This window comes from Peromyscus leucopus, chromosome 5, assembly GCF_004664715.2.
Source record: "Peromyscus leucopus breed LL Stock chromosome 5, UCI_PerLeu_2.1, whole genome shotgun sequence".
In the NCBI taxonomy this organism is placed as follows: Eukaryota; Metazoa; Chordata; class Mammalia; order Rodentia; family Cricetidae; genus Peromyscus; species Peromyscus leucopus.
The window spans coordinates 20,224,578-20,246,993 of record NC_051067.1 but is presented as its reverse complement, the minus strand read 5'-3'; positions in this window follow the sequence as shown (position 1 = coordinate 20,246,993).

Sequence of the window (22,416 nt, the reverse complement as noted above, 5' to 3'; positions counted from 1 at the left end):
CCAGATTAAAGGCCACTACGTAGGCAGTGTGCACTCGAACCTCAGGATGCCTTTGAGCTGAGAATGAACTCTGGAGAAAGCCAAACCACTGTGCATGGAAACAAGAGCCGAGGGCTGGGAGGCTCATGGTGTCCTCTCTGGAGGCTTTCATCCTACTGAGGAGCAGAATGAAGGGAGGGGAACCAATGTCTAGGATAAGCCACCACAGCAGCAGAGAGAAAAAAGCACCAGGGAGAACAGGACTCTTAAAAATGTCATTCACATCCAAACACACTGTGACAGTTTCTGACCTACGGTTCACCAGTGGCTGAGAGAAACAGAGATGGAGCTGAGTGATAGGAAGACGGGGATGTGGCTGGGCAGATTGGGACAGAAACAGGAAGAGGAAAAGGCTATGAGACATGGTGACAGATGTGTTCCCTCCTCCACCACACCGCAGAAGCCCATAAAGCTATACCTGATGCTAATTATGCTTTTAAGCTGTGTGTGGGGTGGGTCCACTCACCCACACGGACATGTGTGGAGGCCCAAGGCTCATATTGGATCATCTTCCTCGAATGCTTCTTTACCTTCTTTTTTGAGACAAGGTCCCTTACTGAACCTGAAGCTGTCTGGTGAGCCCCCAGGCTCTTTGTCCCTGAACCCTGAGCTGATATCACAGGTATGTGCTACTACTGTGACCAGCTTTACATGGGTTCTAGAGATCCAGACCCAGGACCCCAGGCTCACTCACTGAACCATTTCTCCTGCCCTGTGCTCCTGTTTCTACCTGAGAAAATGTTATTTGGAACTCCTCGAAAACGTTTCGCTTTCTACCTCAGATGTAGAAGCCAGGGCTTCTAGGAGAGGTCTCTTTCTTGTTTTCTTGTGGAAATTCCAGGCTAACCACACTCAGCCATTAGTTTCTGCCTCCTCCGGTCATCTGTAGTGAGCTGTGGCGTGCCTTTCTTCTATCTGTGAGGCCATGTTTTCTTTGTGTGGGTTTAAACCTTTCATGCTTCCAGGATGCATTTGTTTATTGTTCCTGACACCTCTCCACACATGCTTCCACACCAGACAGAATTTAGTTAGGGCCGGAGCTGCCCAGCCTTAGCTGCGGCCGTCACGTTTTCTTTTCTTCTTTTTTAATGTAGCATCTTTTCAGCAGATGGTGGCAGAGGAATTAGTAGCACTGGATTCTAGTTCATAACCATTTGGATGATCTTGACCCTTGATCTTTGCTACTTTGGACAGAACGGCCAAGTGATGACCTGGTTCATGTCTGTAGATTCTCTGTCTCTGTTGGGTAACCCTTGTAGGTAAACTTTGCCTGTTTGCTCTCTTCACTTTTTCTTTTCAGCAATGACTCCTCTGCTGTTCAGTCTGGCCTCCTCCAGCAGAGGATGGCTAGGAACAAAGATGGCTGAGCATTGTGCTGAGCTTGGGTAAAAAAACGTGTGTGGAAGGAAGTCAGACGCACCTAAATTTAGGTTTGCATCATTGTAACAAAATACCCAAGGCTGGTAACTGTATATATATAAAAAGACATGGTTTATTTACATTACTTACAGTTGTGAATGTCCAAGGACCCACATCTTGTGATGGGTGGCCTTCTTGGTGGCCAAGTCCCAAGGCTGCTCAGATATCACAGAGTGAGAGGCAGGGAATGTACACATATGTGTCTTCCAGTCTTTCTCCCTCTAAGAAAGCCACTAGAATTCAATCATGGGGCCGCCACATGAGGAGTTTAATCCCTATCACCCCCAAACTCATCTCTATACATTATATTAGGTTCATTCACATCTTAATTCCTCAAAATGGGGATTAAATTTGAACTCATAACCCTGGGGGACACATTCTAACCCTTTGCAAATCATAGCATATGGTTGATGGATCCAAGCTCCATTGTTCTTAAGTTATTGGGAGACTTAAATTCTAAAATCAGTTCTAGTAAACGTATTTGAAGAAGCAGGTACATCTGATTGTATCTTTGTATGTAGTCAATGCTTTCAACACAGATGTGGGAAGCTGGCACCATCCCACACTGCCAGAGAAACCTAAGCAGAGTCCCTACCAGCCCCAGATATAATGCACTCTGTATACTGTGCGTTGAGTGGAAATAACATATACTTGATGTATTCATGCATCTGAAAAATTTGAATAAACAAGGGTCCAAATACACATATACAAAATGTATTACATGTTATATAAAGAGTTGAATTCTTGGGTTGATTCTTCGTTAAAATACATCTTGCAGATGCATTTCCTGCATTATCTCTTTAAAAATAGTATCCATAAATTTTCACCTTGATACCCTACTATTTCTATGACCTGCATTAAGGCTGCAGAGTCAGGTTGAAATAGGGAGGCAAAAGATTAAAAAAATGAACAGTTCCCTCCATAGCTGGACGTGTGTCTTCTGGGGGGACTCGTTCTCTTCAAAGGATGTCGTCCCTCTGGTGCTTGGTGTGTGAACCCGTGGATCATAAATTCCACTGTGTTCACAGTCACCGACAACTCTGTCTTCAGCTGTGACCTCTGCCTGCAATGTGTGATCATTAATCTCCTACATTCTCTCACTCTCAGGGTTTTCTCTCTTTGCTGAGCATTTAAGGCAGATTGTGTCTGTTTCCAGTGCCCTTTGAGAGGTTTGTCATGTGTCCCCCTTTAAACAGGTTGTGCAGAAACCAAATACTGGAGCATGGCTGGGCTCCCATGCAGGAGTGCTCAACGTGGGAACCTTGATTCTGTCCTCTTCCCCTATGTTAAAATCATCCAGGGCTCTGCCAACAGAAGCAGTTAGCACTCTGCATCTGAAGAGAGGCTTAGGGACTTTGATTAACAGTTCTTCTCCAGGGCTGCTGAGGAGTTTAGCTGCCTCCTGAGGTACAGAGATCAGGGGCTGGAGACCTCAGGCCAATTGTCAGGAGTGACTGAGAATCCCATTCTGGAAGGCCCAGTGGCTGCAGTAGACCTCACAGGAGTCGGCCCTTATAATGGGCAGGTCTCTTTGCTATGGAGAGAGAAAGAATTGTATCCACACAGCAGAATAGAGAAGAGCGGTAGAATTATCCAGTGAAGGCAGGTGTTTGGGAGATACCCACTCTTGACAAATGAAAGGATGGGCTTTGCAGAATCCAACAGCACACCTTAGGCATGATAAACTCCGCTCAGTGGCTGGTCAGTTGTTTCTTGTCTTCTATAAAGTTTCCATTGTGTCGGGTAAAAACAATTCTGGCTTGGTATAATTATGGAACAGTAGCAAACACACACCTTCCAGTGGAGGTTTGAGAAGCTAATGGCGACAGGAAGATTAAAAGCTAATGGTGACAGACCTGCAGAGAAAAAGGTCACACACTTCCCCGGCTTAATCTCTATCAGAACCCAGATGTCATCCACCAGGCACGCGCCGCGCCCCCCCCCCCCCAACTTCTGTGAGCCTCTATTCAGATGCAGTCAGTCACTAATCTTGATGCCTTCCTGCATTTAAAATTCATGCTTGCCTCTAGCCCTGCACCCAGGACAGCTTGATTTCCATCCTTTCTTTTAAAAAGTTAGATTTATTTTTGTTTTTGTATGTGTGTCTGTGTAGAGGGATGGTGGTGTGCACATGCTCAGGTGCATGGGAGCCGTCAGAGGACACCTGGTGGGAGTCGGTTCTCTCCTTCCACCATGTGGTTCCCTGGCACTGGACTCAGCTCACCAGGCTTGGTGGCAAGTGCCTTTACCCACTGGGCCACTTCGCCAGCTTCCCATCCTTTCTTCTTTTGGATTTGATAATTTTGGCTGTGTCCTGACTGTAACTCCAGGTCGCCATTCTGGTTGTATCTGCTTCCAGACTACCTTTTTCCTTCCAGTGTTGATGTTTGCCAGAGTTGATCCTTCTCTTTGAAATGGGCAAGAGGCCTAACTAGTGAGCTGATTATTATTAACAGAACATTTGTGACTGAGTAAGAGTTCAATAGTTTTCTAGAAGAATCCATTAATGTTTATGAAAGCACATGTTTATGGTTGATCCCTGCAGTAATCTACTCTACCCCTGAACTATACCATTGCTGTATGGTTAGTCCCTACACATATTTAAGAATTACTCTGGAGGCAGGGCAGTGGTGGCACACGCCTTTAATCCCAGCACTTGGGAGGCAGAGGCAGGTGGATCTCTGTGAGTTTGAGGCCAGCCTGGTCTACAGAGTGAGTTCCAGGAAAGGTGCAAAGTTACACAGAGAAACCCTGTCTCAAAACAAAACAAAACAAAACAAAACAAACACACAAAAAAGTTACTGTTGAGTCCCATAAAGGCAATACGACACATAAGCAGCTTTTGTGCTTAAAACTTATTTATGCACACAAATTAATTTTATGCACATGATTAATAAATTAAGGAATAGTATTGTAAAATAAAATAAAATAAAAAAAAGAACTAGTTAGAAACAAACCTAAGCTAAGGACGAGCTTTTATAATTAAAAAAAAATTATTAGTTATGATGGGGTTTCCATTCAAGCTGGCGCACTGAGGCAGGGAAAGTGTTTCCTCCGACTTTTGAGCTGTGGGGAGGTGCAGAGAAAAGTGCTTACCCCCCAGGATCTGAGTCACATCAGTGCCTGTGACGTGGAGCCAGGTTCAGTTCCCAAGGCTGTTTTTCTGTGAGGCTTGCCTTCTCTTCAGGGAAACCCAAAGACCCCCAAGGGGCTGGTAGCGGAGATGGGAGATGGCGTTAATGACAGAGGTGTGACCAAACAGTGCAGCGGAGTCTTCATGAAGAGAAAGCATGGCTCCTTCACATCCCTCTCTGAGAGGGGAATTGTTTCTGCTCTTGTTCGTCCATTTGCAGCAAATGAAGACAATAATGGGTGTGAAAATGTTAAAGTGCGGAGCCCGTCCAAACCTGGGGGTTCCACGCTACTGTCGTAAGAGGAACGGCTACTTTCCTTTGAATAACAGCACATTAAGGTGTTTGTTGGCTAGGAAGTGGAAAGGGTTCTGTGTGCACCCTGGAGAATAGATTCTGCACCGTTTAGTCAATGAATCTTTTTGAAGGAACGCGGGCTGGCCAGGCAGAGAGGGTGACCCACAGGGGCTCCAACTGAGATTCCCACTGAGATCTCCCTGGCATCTTCTCAAGGGACCCTATTTTAAGTACTGGAGAATTCGTTGGGGACAGAAGAGGCTCCTACCTACCGTAGGCTTCTAAAGTGTGTATAGGTCAGAGAATGCAGTGGGGCACTGTGGAAGCTGAGCCAGTGTTCTGTCTCCTGAATCCATGCTCCTGACAACATGCCCATGTAACATAGGGGCCTTTGATATTTTCCTGACCAGTTGGAGAAATAGCAAGTCAAACACAGATCATAAACAGATGGTTTATGTTCAGACAGAAAAAGAATAAAGAAACGCCCTGCTGTTACACAGAGCGCCAGGGTCTTTTGTGATGTTTGGTCTAGTAACAGGTGTGCAATGTGAGCAAACAGACACGTCGAAGAAAAATAAAAGGGAGGCAAGTGGCATGGCTCACACCTGCAATGCCAACACTCAGAGGGCCAGAGGCAGGAGGAATGACACAAGCTTGAAGCCAGGCTAGACCACATTGTGGGTCTGAGGCTAGCCCATGTGTGTGTGTGTAAGTATATGTCATGGCCCTTCACAGGACCCATGTCTAAAAACTTGGTGACTAGTCTTCTCTGATGTTAGAATTTTGTCACCCATTTGACACTGGCTCGGCCCAAGTAACTAGCTGTTGCCTTTGTAGTCCATAAGTCATAGATGTCTATAGCAAAGCTAGTGGGAGTGTCTTGTTCATAGATTTCTGAAACTAGTAATGAAAGCCAATGAAGCTAGAGGGCTTGCTTAGGGTCCCCCCCCCTCCCCGTGTGTATGTGTGTAGGGGGGCATGTGTGCACACCAGAAGTTCCTCAGGAACCATTCACCTTGTTTTTTGAGACAGAGTCTCCACTAGCCTGGAGTTCACCATGTAGGCAAGCCTGGCCAGCAAGTTCCAGGATCTTCCTGTCTCTACCTCCTAAGTTGAGATTACAAGAACATATTGCCACACCCAGCTTTTTTTTTTTTTTTTTTTCCAAGACAGGTTTCACTATATAGCTTTGGCTGTCCTGGAACTTACTTATATAGACCAGGCTGGCCTTGAACCCACAGAGATCTACCTACCTCTGCCTCCCAAACAGACCTAGCTTTTTTTTTTTTTTTTTTTTTTAAGATTTTATTTATTAATTATGTACACTGTGTTCTGTCTGCATGTGTCCTTGCAGGCCAGAAGAGGGCACCAGATCTCATACAGGTGGTTGTGAGCCATCATGTGGTTGCTGGGAATTGAACTCAGCTGGAAGAGCAGTTGGTGCTCTTAACCATTGAGCCATCTCTCCAGCCCCCAGCCCCAGCTTTTTAATGACAGTTCTGAAGGTCCAATTCAGGCCATCAAGTTTGCATGGGAAGTGTTTTGATCTATCTTTCCAGGCCCAAGTTTTTTGGGTTTTTTTTTTTTGTGTGATTTCACTTTCTGAGTCTCTATCATATTAAAATGGGTCTGAATGCCCACATTGTAAATTAGGGTGTGGAGAGGGGAGATTAAACAATATAATGTGCAGACACTAGAATATAGCACAGAGTGCTAAGTAGAGATTACAGGAGGCCATTATTCTGAGCTAAATTCCTTCCCCAGGCCCTCTGCATACCGGATTATAAGTTCAAATGGAGTCACTGGTGCCCAAGGCCCTTATCATCAAGCTGAAACTAAGGTGTTTATCTGACCTCTCAAGAAACCAGGGAAATGAGAGCTAAGAGCCAAATGCCCCAAACAGGTCAGTTTCAACTCGAATGCTGATGAACTTCCCTTGGTTTTCATTTTAATCCACACAAAGAAGTGGCCTGAAGTGACCCTGTTCTCCGCTGATGGTGCTCCGTCCCCACCTTACAAAGAGAGTGACCTTGAAACGATCGGCTTTTTTTCCTGTTCTTTGTTTCTGTCTAGTTTACTTTACCTTCCCGGCAGAAAGAAAATCTGTTCTAAGATTTTACTATGTGAACTTGACATGCAGGGTGGACACATGTGTGCCCAGTACTACTGTGTCTTCTGTTCTCCCAGGTGGACCAAAGCCTTGTCAATGTCTATCAAAGCAGATGCAACAAGGCGTCTACTCTGAATGTCACTGTAATCTAATCTTGGCCGTAGTTCAGCCCCAGGTGTTAAAAGTTTGGACCTTTAAGTCTTGCTGCGGAGATCTGGTGGAACCCTGAAGAGAAGGGGTTTCCGTTCTGCCTTGGAGTCAGATACTGGGGTTCTCACCCTCCACCCCCTCTCTCTTGCTCCCTAGCATGTGCTCCCTCTGCATCCCATCTCACTGCTAGCCCAAAGGACAACAGGATCAGCCTTCACCATAGACTCTGAGCACACACTCTCCCCCACCCCGAAATCCCAAACACACCTCCCCTCTTTTTAAGCTGCTTTCCTAGGGTGTGCGTGATAATAATGCAAAATAACTAACATGGATAGGGTTAGTGCTGGATGGAGAGTGGAAGTGGCAATAAATAAATAAATAAATAAATAAATAAATAAATAAATTTGTCCCACCCTTGAAAAATCAGCTCTTTCAACTACTACTATAATGAAACCTATATCACATCAAAAACAACTGAAGGCTTCATGTGTCCAACCACCAGTCGGTTCAGCAAAGATGGATCAGCCAGGCAAACACTCAAAATGAACTCTCTGCGGGCTGTGAGAAGCAACGGAATTCTGATTTCTATAGAGAAATGATTTTATTTGACCTCACAGATAAGTCCTTATAATTTTTTTGGGGGGAGGTATTGACTGATATGTATTTTTTTAATTTTATGTGCACTGGTATTTCTGCCTACATATGTGTCTGTGAAAGGGTTATGGATCTCCTGGAACCGGAGTTACAGACAGGTGTGAGCTGCCATGTGGGTGCTGGGAATTGAACCTGGGTCCTCTGGAAAAGCAGTCAGTGCTCTTAACCTCTGAGCCATTTCTCCAGCCCCGACTGATAATTTTTTTAAGTTTGGTTTCAATACTGATCTTTGTCTTCTAGTAGGCTTGACTGCTAAGTCTCACCTCCGGATTCTTATGGCACAGTGTCAACTTAGTAATAAAAAGCTACTTAGAAGTGTTTGGTCGGGTACAGGAGTTGCCCATTCACCTGACAACAGCTGTCCTCTTCCCTGTGGCTTGCCAGGGTGATTGGGCCTAACTCTGCATTTCAGAACTGTGTCTTCTCTCAGCTGCCCTCTAGTGGTCAGAACACAGACCGTTTCCCCAACAGCACTTCCCTGAACAATGAAGAACAAAAATAATGACCCACATTCATAATCTGTGAGTGCGTGATCCTCCCCAGGGTCAATTAGCTCATGTAGACGTCACAGCAGAAAAATTTATCATATACATGCTCTGTTTTGAATGAATGCTTGATTTATCAGCCCTCCTTTTTATTATCTTTATTCAGTGTATATGTGTATGTGTTTGGCATGCTCACCTCTCAGCGAAGGTACGGAGGTCAGAGAATACACTTGTTACTTAGTTCTCTTCTTCCATTCTGTGAGTTCTGGGGATCGAACTCAGAGCAGCAGGTGTTGCGGCCAGAGCTTTTATCTGCTGAGCCATCTGAATAGCCCACAGACTTCAAACCAAACCAAACCAGGGTCTCACTTATATAGTCCTGGATAGCCTGGAATACACTATATAGACCAAAATTACCTTGAACAAGTGGCTATCCTCCTGCCTCTGCCTCCATAGCCTCCTCATTCCTCTTTTTAACACTTACCCACTCAGACTGTGCTTGCCTCTGTCTGTAATCCTGACTAGAAGGCACTATAGTTTGAATTATGAATGTCCCCCAAAGGTCTGTGTGTCTGGGGCTTGCTCACCAGCCTATGGTGCTGCTGGCGATGGTGGGGTTCTTAGGAGGTGGGGCCTAGAAGTTAGGAAGGGAAGGAGTCGGGCTATCAAAGTTGTGCCATTGAAAACATAACACTGGCACTCTGACCCCTCCCCCTGCTCTTTGAACCCAGTCACCATGAGGTGAGCAGCTCGCACTCCACCACACACCATGCTTTGCCACAGGTCCCAAGGCAAAGGAGCCAACTAATCATGGACTTTTGAAATGTCTGAATTATGAGTCAACAGAAATCTTCCTTCCTTGAAGTTGATGGTCTCAGTTGCTTTGTCCCAATGCTGGGACTCTAACTAACAGAGAAGGTCAGCTTCATTAGATCCTGAACATCTGCTTGTTGCAGTACTGGGGGTGGGGGGTGGGGGAATGAATAACACATAATAGGTAATGAATGAATATTATTTGAATAATGCTTGCATACCAAACCTAACTAAAAATTGGGGACTGTCACACGAGACTAGAAAACATGGTCTAGCCTTTTCGAGATTCATGTTCTAGAATAATTGGACTCCATGACTACAATCACTGTGGAAGGATTGTAGACACTTGTGCTTTATAATTGGGATGAGCCTGCACCAGGCAGTCAGTAGTTGAGGAGGTGTCTATGGAAGAAAGACTATCTATTCCATTTGTTTCTAAAGAATATACTAATTGGAATGGATGATGTAGGTCAAAATTTTGGCTTGACAAGAATTTCCGAGTTGTCTGAAGTGGTTTGGAGTACCACCAGAAGTGTGTGTGTGTGTGTGTGTGTGTGTGTGTGTGTGTGTGTGTGTGTGTGTTCATTCATAGCTTGCTGTCAGGAAGCTAGCCACTGTGGTGACCCCTATGAAGACTATCTTCATTGTCAACTTTGATTGAATTTAGAGTCGCCCGGGAAACAGACCATTGGTTGTGTCTGTTAGGATGTTTCCAGAGAGGTTTAGCTGAGGGGGAAAGACGCACCTCGAATGTGAGCAGTGTTAGCCCTTGGGCTGAGGATCCAGGCTAAGCAAAAGCCAGAAAGCAAGCTGAGCACCAGTAATCCTCCCTCTGTGCTTCCTGACTGTAGATGCCACTTCATGATCCTGTCGCTATGTCATTCCATCATTATTGGACTGTATCCATTCACACCACGAGCCAAAGTAAAGCCTTTCCTAACTTAAATCACTTTCCGTTAGATGTTTGCTCATGCAAATGAGAAGGAAATGAAGATATCACAAACTGGGCGGCTTAAGGATTTCATTCTCCTGAGACTCTTCCCAGACATACTGAGTCTGAATCCCAGGAGGAAGGCCCAGGAATTATAACAAGCTCCTGATGGTCCAGAGGAAGCCCATCTGTGAACAGTTTTCTGCTTGAGGTTCAGAGCAGCATTTGGGCTGATTGACTGGACCCTTCTGGACACATGGCCCCATGATTTCAGATGGCCATAGAAGGTACTCTCCTCCAATAATGACAATAGCCATTGGTGTACCCTTTGCTGGGTCTATTACCAAAAGGGAACACCAAACCAAGGCCAGGACGGGAGTATGGCAGATATAAGCAAATACAGAGGAAAACACCACACTTTCTCACTTTCCCAAGGGAATATTAGTCTTCAAATTGCCATGTGCAAATACCTCACCTTAGAGAGTGGTGCTGTATTAGCTTAGCATGATGCTTTCTGTATATATCATCTCCAGTGTTCAGGGTCTTAAGAGGAAACCCAAATAACAGCTGGCTTCTATTAGGAAAACTGTCCATCAAAAACTATGTATATTGAGCCCCATTGGGCAAATAGAAAGTTGTATTATCACTCTATTCCATCTCACACCATCCTAAGGGTTTATGTTCCAGGTTTTTCTGTATACTGTTGTATATTATTGTAGCTGGAGAGTTTTCTCTCCAGGTCCTGCCAAGCCCCGGCAGTCCGACAGCCCACTTATAAAATAAACACACAGATGCTCGTATTATTTAAACTATTTGGCATAATGGCTCAGGCTTCTAGCTATCTAGTTCTTATATCTTTATTTATATAGTTTTTTTTTTATACAGAATACAGTGTTTTATTTATACAGAACATGTAAAAGTTAAAACCTTCCTTTAAAAAAAAAGAAAAGGGGAAGTGCTGTGGGATTGTCTGTATGTCAAATGTGTTGCTCTGATTGGTCAATAAATAAAACACTGATTGGCCAGTAGCCAGGCAGGAAGTACAGGCAAGACTAACAGAGAGGAGAACTGAGAGAACAGAAAGGCAGAGGGAGACACTGCCAGCCACCGCCATGACTAGCAGCATTCCATTAAGCCACGAGCCACGTGGCAAGGTATAGATTTATAGAAATGGGTTAATTTAAGATATAAGAACAGTTAGCAAGAAGCCTGCCACAGCCATACAGTTTATAAATAATATAAGCATCTGTGTGTTTATTTTATAAGTGGGCTCTCGGACTGCTGGGGCTTGGCAGGACCTGGAGAGAAAACTCCAGCTACATATTATTTTCATGAATTTATTTCATTTGATCTAGGTAGTTGTGGCTGGCCTAGAACTTGTGTTGTTGTGGCCTGGCCTTTGTTGTGCTGGTACCAAATGTATGCACCACTACACACAGCTCCTGAACACTGTTTTAGCCTCATGGGTGGGTAGGTAGCAATCAATATGGGGAAAGAAAAGGTTGGGAGGTACTTTCTCACTCCTCTCTAAGGCAAAACATATATTTGGGAGCTTGGACAAGAGAGAATGGAGAATTCTCCCTTGATCCATCCCTAGAAAGGCAAATTAAATTGCAATTGAATTTACTAAGTGTAGAATCAAGGTGTGAACACACAGGTGGATGGATCCTTTGTGGTCCCCATTCTCAAGGAGTTGAGAGATGTGCTGAGACAGATAATCACATCAACCATGACAAGTGTCACATCAGGGGTTCTCTCACAATGTCAGTGGCAGAGGAAAAAACAAGGGGTATGTCTCTGTTGCCCCCCACTCATGCCTAGGTTCCAGGGGCTCAAAAGGCTGCCCACTCTTGGCATTAATTTGCATGGGCCAATAGACATAGTTGTTTTTGTTTTTTAAAACTGGGCAAAGGAGGAAAGGCTTAAGGGTGAGTCCCAGGATACTGAAAAGCAAGAAACATGGGTAGGATCCAGGGCACCTTCTTCCCTGGCCTGATAGTCTGAATCCACAGAGAGATTAGGACAGGAGGTGACATAGACTCTGTAAAGCCCACAGAGTGACTTGTGTGAAAGAAGAGTTCCTCCCCCCTGCTCCACTACACACGAGATAGCCCCGGGAACCAGGCAGAAGGAGGGAGGGAGGGCCTCTGCCTTAGCTGTGCTTGTATTAATTTGAGTGTTTCTTATTAAATACCAACACATGTTGAGGGGAGAGAGAGGCCTCTGCTCTCTCTAGTCCTACTTGCAATCACTGTAGCTAGATGGGGGGTATGGAGAACGGAAGCAGAGGATGCTGGGTTTCCTCACAGTGCAGGACAAGCAGCGGAACTCAGATATGGATCAACAAGCTTGTGGGATAGAGAAACTGGTTAAAAACTCAGAGGCAGGGCTTGAGTTAATTCTCCCAGGAGCCTTCAAATGCAGAGGTGTGACAGTGACATGCCATGCTAATCTGTGTGCTGGTATTAGGAAGGGACAATTCTTTGAACCAAAGGTGAAAGAAATATATCCATCTAATATGCTTCTTGGTCCAAAGTATTGGAAAGCAATGCCTTGGGAACCCAGCTCTACCTGTGACTCAGTCCACCTGTGCACCTGTTCTGGATAAGGTTTCAGGCCTCCTGCATTCTCTGAGGGATCTCGGCCTGACTTTTCTACTGTGCAGTACTTGGCTTGCATATAGGCCTAGGAGATAATGATCATCTGTAAAGAATAGATGTCCCGTCTCCTGTCAGCTCTGTTTCCTGGGTTTGGAAGGGGGAACAGAGTTAAAGAAGTGGATGTGAATGCTGATCACTGGCTGCCTTCCCCCTCAAGACCACACAAAAAATGAATGGCAGAAGGGAAGAAACTTCATTATGCTAAAGCCTAACGAAGTTCTTTCTCTACATAGTCAGCTGGGAGATGTCTCTGCCATTCGATTAAAGAGACATCCCCAGGTCTGCTCAGGTCCTATCCTTCCTGCGGTTCAGCACCTGCTCTGGGGAACCTGGGGCCTTGGAAGCCCTGTGCTCAGGATCCTGCAGATCCAAGCTGTAGACCACGCTAATTGCTCTCACCTTAGGGTCATCTACCTTTTCTCCAATGTGTGGAGAGTCATGTCAACATGCAAGCCGAATGCCAACTCATGAAGCTTGCCAAGAATCCGAAGCTCTGGGAAGGTTAATTACTGGCTCTGTCTCTGTGGTCGCACCATTGAACAGACATCTCTGTTGCTCTGGAAAGTTAATATAGATATTTCACAAAGGCCACTGCTCCTCTGGTTGGAGTCCCTGCCAAGAATGTCTTCAACACATAGAGGACACTTCAGTGGGAGAGAGCATGGGAAGCTGCCAGCGAAGGATTGAGAGAAACACGGGGAGGCACTGTGCCTGGAGAAAACAGCACATGGCTCCTGGGCTGGGCCACTTGATACACTCCTGTGGCCTTCCTGCCTGGAGACACAGAGTGAGCTGAGGAACGTGTTTGTTAACAGGCATGTGGTTGGTGACAGGGACCTTATTTCACTGGACTCAAATTGATACATTTTATGCTGTGCTATTCTTTCATCAACTCAACACAGACTTCCGCACAGTAGGAAGTAAAAGTAGACAAGCAGAGCAGGATTTGAGTCACTGAAGGCTAACCAATATTCATGATGGCATGAATGGCGTATTTGGACCTAGATAATTGGATTTCCTTCCTTCCTTCCTTCCTTCCTTCCTTCCTTCCTTCCTTCCTTCCTTCCTTCCTTCCTTCCTTCCTTTCTTCCTTCCTTCCTTCCTCCTTCCCTCCCTCCCTCCCTCCCTTCCTATTTTTGAGTCAGGATTTTGCTATGTACCCTTGGCTGGCCTGGGGCATGCAGTAATATTTCCACTTCAGCTTCCCAAATGCTAGGATTAGAGGTCCATCTCTGATTTTGTTTTATAATAGAACAGGTACCATTGTCCTCCTGAGTTGTTTTAAAATGCTTGAAGAAACCATTGAAAACAGCAGTTATTTACCTAGATTATCCCACAAGGCTCTCTCTCTCTCTCTCTCTCTCTCTCTCTCTCTCTCTCTCTCTCTCTCTCTCTCTCTCTCTCTCTCTCTCTCTCTTGACCTGCCCAATGCTGCACCACAGAGCAAGATCACTGGTGTGCTAGAAACATAGACACATTCTTTGTTTCTCTCTGAACTCCAAGGATGTTGGCTCAGCTGGGCTGGTCTGGTACACACAGTTGAAAATGAATTAAATGATCACATGTCCCTGTGTATTCTCTGAGCATACATCCTGTACCAGCCACCAGCTACTGACTTTTGAGGCAAGGATGTTGAGACACGTAGACCAGAGGGCCTGAAGCTCAGTCGAGTGAGCCAACTCTTCTGAAATAATGCAAGGCATCATGGCCAGGGCCTGCGCACGCTGTCTTGGGAGTGTAGACAGGTTATGTTTGCAGAGATACTCCTGGCTAGAAACAGAAAATCGAGAGAGGAGTGAAAAGATGATTCCCAAACAACATATTCTTTAGTGGATGTAATTAATAAAGTGACAATTTTTTAAAAACCTTGAGTTTGCAAAACAACACATACATTCAAAAGATTCGGTCCTCACAGCATCTGTGAAAGGTGAAAACTGTGTTTATTATCATGCAATCTGTTTAGCATACATTAAACACACATTCTGTGCTGTCGCTGGCCTCGACTCTGAGAACAGTGAATACACCAGGTTCTGCTGTGTGCCCCGGGCCTTCTAGTAGCAGGTCGGCTATCCGTTCTCGATGGATTCATGGTTTTTCTCGTTGCTGTGACCAAGAAGCAACTCGGCTGGGGAAAGGTTTGTTTTGGCTCACAGTGCAGGGGGCACATCCATCATGGTGTAGAAGTCATGGCACCGGGGGATGCTTCTTCACAACTCAGTGCATGAGGCAGCAGAAGAGGTCTGCTGGTGCTCAGCTGGCTGTTTCCTATTTCCCTATGTGTTTGGTCTGGGACACCAGCCAAAGGGATGGCGCTGCCCACATTCAGGGCTTTCCCCGGCAGGTAATCCTCTATAGAGATCCACTCACGGACACGCCGGAAGGTGTGCTTCCGTCTGCCTCAGGCATTTCTTTATCTAATCACCCTGGCACTCGAAACTAAGGGTCACACTTGCTATGACCATGGAACTGGTTAGTGTGCAAGCATGGCATCCCTGTGTGAAATCAGGTTTCCCACCCTGAAACTACACCACCACACAGAGAACACATCTTTTCGGTTCTGTCTCAGCATTCCTCAGTTAGCTCAGCTACTTCTATTGGCAAAAATGCCAACGCCAACACACGTATGAGTTCCTTTCTCCATGCTGCGATCAAATGCTTGACAAGAAGCAACTTAAGGGAGACAGGGATCATTTGGCTCGTCGTTTGAAGGGACATTGTCACCATGGTGAGGAAGGTACCACAGCGGGACATGAGGCCTCTGGTCACCTTGTGTCTGCACTCAATAAGCAGAGAGTGGGCAGAAAATAGGGCCAGGTGATAAAAGCTCAAGGTTCCTTGTAGTGACTGATTGCCTCCAGTGAGGCTCCGCTGCCTAAAGGTTCCAACCTCCACCCACCATCAGCTGGGCCCAAGCGTTCCAACACATGAGCCTCTGGAGGACGGTTTGTGCTCAAGCACAGTGTTGTCCCTGTATGTGTAGGAATCTGAGACTCTGGCAGCAGAAAGAGTGCAGATTCCAGAACGAGGGCTAATGAGAGTTGAAGAGGTCATCCTTGGCACAAAGGACCATTTCCTCTTAAACCCAACTAATTTAGAAGGCTTCACAATGACTGACTTAAGTCACCTCACTGGGAGCCATGAGAGCCTTTTCTAACTATGGCCATTGTCCATTGTTGTGAAAACTTCTAGATTTATTTTTCAGGATGCACACCTTCATTTTGATGGTTGAACTGTAGATTCAATTGCCGTAGTTGGCTAGCTTTGTTTTCGTTGGGGCCCATGGGAAGCGGAACACTGATAAATAAATGTTTATTTTATGTGTATGTATATGCACACACATATATTTGTTGTCAATTTTACCTACATAAATAATTTGTAGCTTTATGAATAATTACAAAGAGCAGTGTCCTTTATTGCTAATGCTATAACTCATGCTTACAGCAAGGGTTCGTTGCTTTCTGCTGAACAGACTTGACAAAAGCAGACTCATGCCAACATTTGACTTTCTTCCTCTCAGTAAAACTGCTCGGAGCCTAACAAATACGTGGAGCTCCAACACAGTATCCGCGGGTATTTTCATTTTGGTTGAACCAAAGTGGAAATGTGGTGATAAATGTGGGGATTTCCCAATCTTCTCCACTGAGTGATTTTGTCACCCAGTCAGAGAGTGGTTTATGGCCTTGAGGGAACACTTCTTAGTGTTTGGTACAACTCATAACTTGGCAGCCACAGATACACTTGGAAGTTTGATGATAGACTTTAAATTTTCCTGACATACTGTGAAGTTTAATCTGTCCCATTAATATTTTCTCCATCATGTTAAGTCTAGACAAGAACAACAGCAAAAATTGGGTCCATATTTGTAATTTTTCCAACCTCTGCATGTAGATTTTCCTGCCAGGGCTGACCTCATGTTAATCTAGGGCATCAGGGAACACGAGACAGGAGTGGATGTGTGGTAGCATGCTGCTATGTGCTGTTTCCATGATACAAGTACAGCAGGCAGGACGGGCCTTAAGGCCATGGGGAGTACTGAAATGCCAGAAAGCAAATAAGAAGAGAGATTTTGATGACATCTTTATTTTTAGTATAACTTAGTAATAATTTGATAGTTTTCAATACTTTCATAATTTTAATATTTTTAATATAACCTAATTTTGTAATTTAATAATGGTTCTACTAAACACCGAATTCTGCAGATGTAATAATCAGCCTTCACGAGCTGCTACAGATAGCTCCAACACACCCTCTCCATCTATCACTCCACCTCAGTGGGAAGAATAACACTTTGTGTGTGTGTGCAAGTCTGTGCTGATAAAGCATCAACAGGTACTCAGTGCATGCATGCTGAATGAGTGAGGACATGTAGAGGCTGGATGCTCAGTACATATGTGTCAAATGAATGAGAACGTGTTTGTCCATCGATCGTTCTCACTAATGCGTGTTCTTGTTTTCTTATGTGCACATGCACAGCGTCATTAATCCTTTATATTTTCTACTGTGTGATTTCCTCCCTTCTTCTAATGGCAGGGCTTGAGTTATCACAATATAGCTTCACAATTGGATCATGCCTCTTCAAAATTAGAAGAACAACCCACAACAAGGCTAATTAAAAATTTTACTTGGGTGGGTGAGGAGGTAGGAAGGATGGGGGGCTGGGAGAAGGGAAACTACGATCAGACCATATTGTATGAAAAAAATCTATTTATTGTAAAAATTAAAATTATTTAAAAATATATATAATTTGGGAATTTCATATAATATGTTTTGATCATATTAAACCCCTCTCCAACTCCTTCCAGATCCCCCCTTCCCTAACCCAGTCCCTTTGTGTCCTCATCCAAGGATATATAGGCAGCACAAATTGGACTTAATGGATGCAATATGCTAATTGGGCACTTTGGGAAGCAGAAGCAGGTGGATCTCTTCAGTTTGAGGCCAGCCTGGTCTACAGAGTGAGTTCCAGTACAGCCAGGGCTACACAGAGAAACTCTGTCTCAAAAACAAACAAACATAAAACCAAAAACCCCCACACTGATAGGTTCCTGAATGTGGTGTCCTTGGAGGCGGCCATCTGATAACTAGCTAAGGGTGAGCTGGACTTTGGGGGATTTAGCTCACCAGCTGTTTGTTTACATCATGAGACATTTACCTTTATTCCTACAATTAGCAGTGGGGAAGCCATGTTCCTATTTTTGAGTCACAGACACCAAGCTCTTCGCCCCCTTGTCCACTTCTTTCCAGGATCTTATCTCATGGGGTGATCTGTCTGTGGGCTCCAGGAGGTGACAACAGGGGTGAGGCTCAGCTGAAGTGACGTCATTGCTTTGCAAGCACAGGTGAAGGGAGCCATGGGCCAGCTGAGCAGAGACCCACCCAGGAGACTGTTCCTGTCAATCAATCACCCATTTTCACCCACACCAAGAAGTCAGTCCTCAGTCCCTCCTGGAAATCTGAGCAGTGAAATGTTTAAACACTTCAAAAGTATCACAGATTTTTTTTTCTTACAGAAGGAAGGAATGATTATTGTGGAAAACAATGAAATACAGAGGGAAGAAGGTGAAAACATCCATAATTCACTCTCTCTGAGATGTTTACCAAGTTCTCTAGACTGTTGAGTGCATAGATTATAGACTGGCTTAATGGAATGCTTTTCTTTCTTTCTTCTTAAAGTTATATATGGGAAAAACCTTTCCCTTTAGTGAGCTTCGTTATCTTGAAGAGAATTAGAACTGTGCCCTTTGCCTTCTTGCCTGTCATGGAAATGCAGCACTGCACCAATGGTGACCAGTCACTGATACAAGCATCCCATGAAGACCTGTGCTGTTCTCAGAAGAGAAACGGAGCCTTGGAATCTTGTTGCTGAGTTTTTAGGGTTTTCTCCCATGTGTGTATACATGCACACATGTGGTTTCCTTTGTACTGGAATCTTTAATTAGAAGTTAAAGTATTGCTAATTAGTGCATATTTCTGTAATCATTTCTTTGGCCTACTTGATGCTAAGTAGTAATATCTTTTCAGTACAAATTTGCATCACCTGTGCTGAAGTCTGGAATGGAGTGTAAACACTGAGGCCCCTCCTACATCCATCAGACAAGCACCTTGCTGGGATCCAGCCAGGTGGGGCAGCCATAGTGGGGTTCTTCTACTTAGACAACTCTTCACCCCGATGTTACAGTTACTTCCTTCTGTCCCTGAATGATTCTAAGAGATGCTAAGCCATGGCTCTGAGCCCAGCTGCTCTCAACCATAAGAAATAAAAGGAGGTCTGAGGTGCTGGTGGGTGGGGCTCCTCACTGACACCCGAGAGCGGATGGGCAGGGCCATCAGCACTTGGAAGATGTCTCCATCCCTCTAACCATTCCAGTTCCAGGGTAACCTCAGTCCACATCCACCATAGACTGTAGCTCAAGCCTGACTCCCTGAGTTACACACACACACACACACACACACACACACACACACACACACACACACGGCCAACATCCTCCTGGAGAATTCTCCTCTGGTCCTACCAGCCCTGCTATAATGAATTGCTAGGTGGAAAATGCTGTCTCCTCCTCACATCCCTTGGGAACTGTGTTCTCTTCCCTCAGGGCCACTGGTCCCCTCTCCTTCTTGGTCCCATACTGTTTCCTGTGTCTAGCCCACGGCTTGTCTTAGACGCTCATTGCTTCCCGCCTGCACTGTGACAGTGGTCTCTGTGCAATAAGGTCCTGCCTCCAGCTGCTCCTTCCAGTCACATCCTCCTATGCATCCATCTGCAGCCTTGTACCTCCAAGTGTGATCCCCAGACTGGTTGCATTAGCACTAGCAGGGAGCGTGTCAGAAATGGGAATTCGTAGGCCCCGTGTTCGCTAGCAGTCAGGATCTAACCTGAAGATGGAAAGGCTCATTAGTTTGAATAAAGAAAATTGAATGTGACAAATGGGTGACTGGAGGAATAAATTGTATCCAGTCATGTGATGGAAAGCTGTTCAGGAAACATGAATGACTCATAAAGCCATTACTCTGAGAAATATAGGCAGGTCTCACACAACCAGCTACATGCAGTACAGCTGTGTGGCTATGATGTCTGGGAGGAGACAGAGCTCATTGACTGTTGGGTGCTGAGGAGTGTTTGCTGATAAAGGGACTCCACCAGAGAATTCTGAGAGAGCTGAAGGTGCCCTGTAAGAGTCTTCCTCATTAGGGTTGATACACTTGTTTATATATATACTAAGCTCACAAAACTGTTCACCCAGAAGGCCAGGTGGGACACACACACACACACACACACACACACACACACACACACACACACACCAAGCCATAAACCAGAACTGTAAGTTCATGTTGATACAAGTATGCCCAGGGAGATGAGCAGACAACCCTGAAAAACCACTGCTATGACTGAGTTGTTAAATGTCCCCCACAGGCTCAAGCTGTCTGAAGACTTGGTCCCCAACTGGTGGCATGGTTGTGGGATGTTGTAGAATCTTCTAGAGGCAGAGCCTTGCTGGAAGAAGCAGGTCACCAGGAACAAGAGGCTTTGCAGTTTCATACTTCAGACCCCACTTCCCGATCTTTTTCTGCTTCCCGACTGGACGCAGTGTGAGCAGCTGCCTCCCACTCCCAGGGCCATGCCTTCCCTGATGTGATGGATGCAGCATGCCCTTGAACTGTAAGCTACAATGAACCCTCCCTCCCTTGAGCTGTTTCTTCTCAGGTACTTGGTCGTGGGAACAGAAATGTGACTAATACATCCACATTCATGGAGTGATCACTCCTAACATCATCAGTAGTGTCCCAAGTAGAATCACTTTTCATCTGCTGAGATCACAGGAGGCCAGCTTCACAGGCCAGCAAAAGTTACACACCCTAAGGGTCCCAGGCTTGCAAGCCCCGTGCCTGGTCTCTTTGCTCTGTTGCCACATTCCTGAAATTCTCAGTCATTTTTTAAAACACATTATCTATATGAAAATGTACATTTTCTTTTGCGTCAATTCTCGCCTGTGACTTGGGTGATCCTGAATACTACACAACTTCTGTGACAGTCATCTAAGTTTTACATGCTGAATTTTTTTTTGGTTTTTCGAGACAGGGTTTCTCTGTGTAGCTTTGCGCCTTTCCTGGAGCTCACTTGGTAGCCCAGGCTGGCCTCGAACTCACAGAGATCCGCCTGGCTCTGCCTCCCGAGTGCTGGGATTAAAGGCGTGCGCCACCACCGCCCGGCTACATGCTGAATTTGATTGGGATGAGACAACAGACCAATTTAATGGCTGGGCATTCTACAATATTAGCTGGCTATAGTGTTTTCTTTCTTACATTTTATGTGTATGGATGGTTTTCTTGCATGTATCTGTGCATCACCTGATGCAGAGCTCGAGGAGGCACAAAGAAAACATAAAATCTCCTGGGTTGTGAGCCACCATGTAGGTGCTGGGAATTGAACTCAGGGCCTCTAGAAGGGTAGCCAATGCTCTTAAGCACTGAGCCACTTCTCAGACAGTTTTTTTTTTTTTTTTAAGATTTATTTATTTATTATGTATACAGAAGAGGGCGCCAGATCTCATTGCAGATGGTTGTGAGCCACCATGTGGTTGCTGGGAATTGAACTCAGGAACCCTGGAAGAGCATTCAGTGCTCTTAACCTCTGAGCCATCTCTGCAGCCCTCAGTATTTTTTAACAGCTAAGGTCAGTAGACTCATCAGGAGCTCCAGCAGCTATTGGAGACTGAGGAGACAGGATGAGTAACAAGGTAAATAGTCTTGGCTACAAAGGGCATCAATACACCAGGGAACCTCGAATGGGTTCCAAAGATGAGACGCCAACAATAAGTCAATGTTAACTGTTAGCTTTCCCATCCTGATGGGTACATACTGGTTGTATAGGAGGATGATCTTATCTGTACATCTTTCAGTCTTAAATACTGGGGAGTGATGGGGCCATTATCTCGGCAGCTTCCCACCAAACAGTTCAGTAAAAAAAGGCTATTGTGCTTTAAAAAAAAACAACTTTTCATTAACTTTGAGAATGTTTCAAACAAGAAGAGAAGTGATGGGGAGAAGAGAGAGTGATGATGAGGAGGAGAGAGTGACGGGGAGGGGAGAATGACAGGATGAGCTAGCTTCACTAATTAGGTGTCCTGTGACCAGAGACTTGACTCAAGTGAAGGAGGGTGTTATTGGAAGAAGAACATTCCAGACAGGTGGAACAGAATGCAAGAAGACCAAGAGGAAACCACATGCTTGGGAAGTTTGAGAAAGCCAGAAGCCGAGTAAGGGATGCTGCAGAGGACAGTTACAGCTCACCCCGAGTTTTACAAAGACAGAGCCAGCTTGAGTGGGGAATAGACTACAGGGAGGAAGCAGGAGGCTGGCTGAGGGGCCGCGGGGAGGTTTCTCTCTCTGATGGATGACTGGGCTGCAGAAACCTCTTGGAAGGTCAGTCAGCCCACAAGTACAGAGTGCTGGCAGAGCTCAGCCCGGGCGGCAGGAATACCATCTGACTGCACCGGGATTCCATGCTGGTTGCCTTTGGAGACCTGCCAAGGCCTGTCCAGCACTGAGGATGCTTGCCAAAGGGCACTTCACTTCTGATCATGATGTGCTAGGAAGGTTGAAAAGCCAGATGCTTGCATTTTAAATCTAATTTTCCCGTTATTTGGCGCAAGTGTTAAAGTGTCGTTTTAAATTAACTATGATAGAACCAAAGACAAGTTTAGAGAGAAATATTGTAACTATC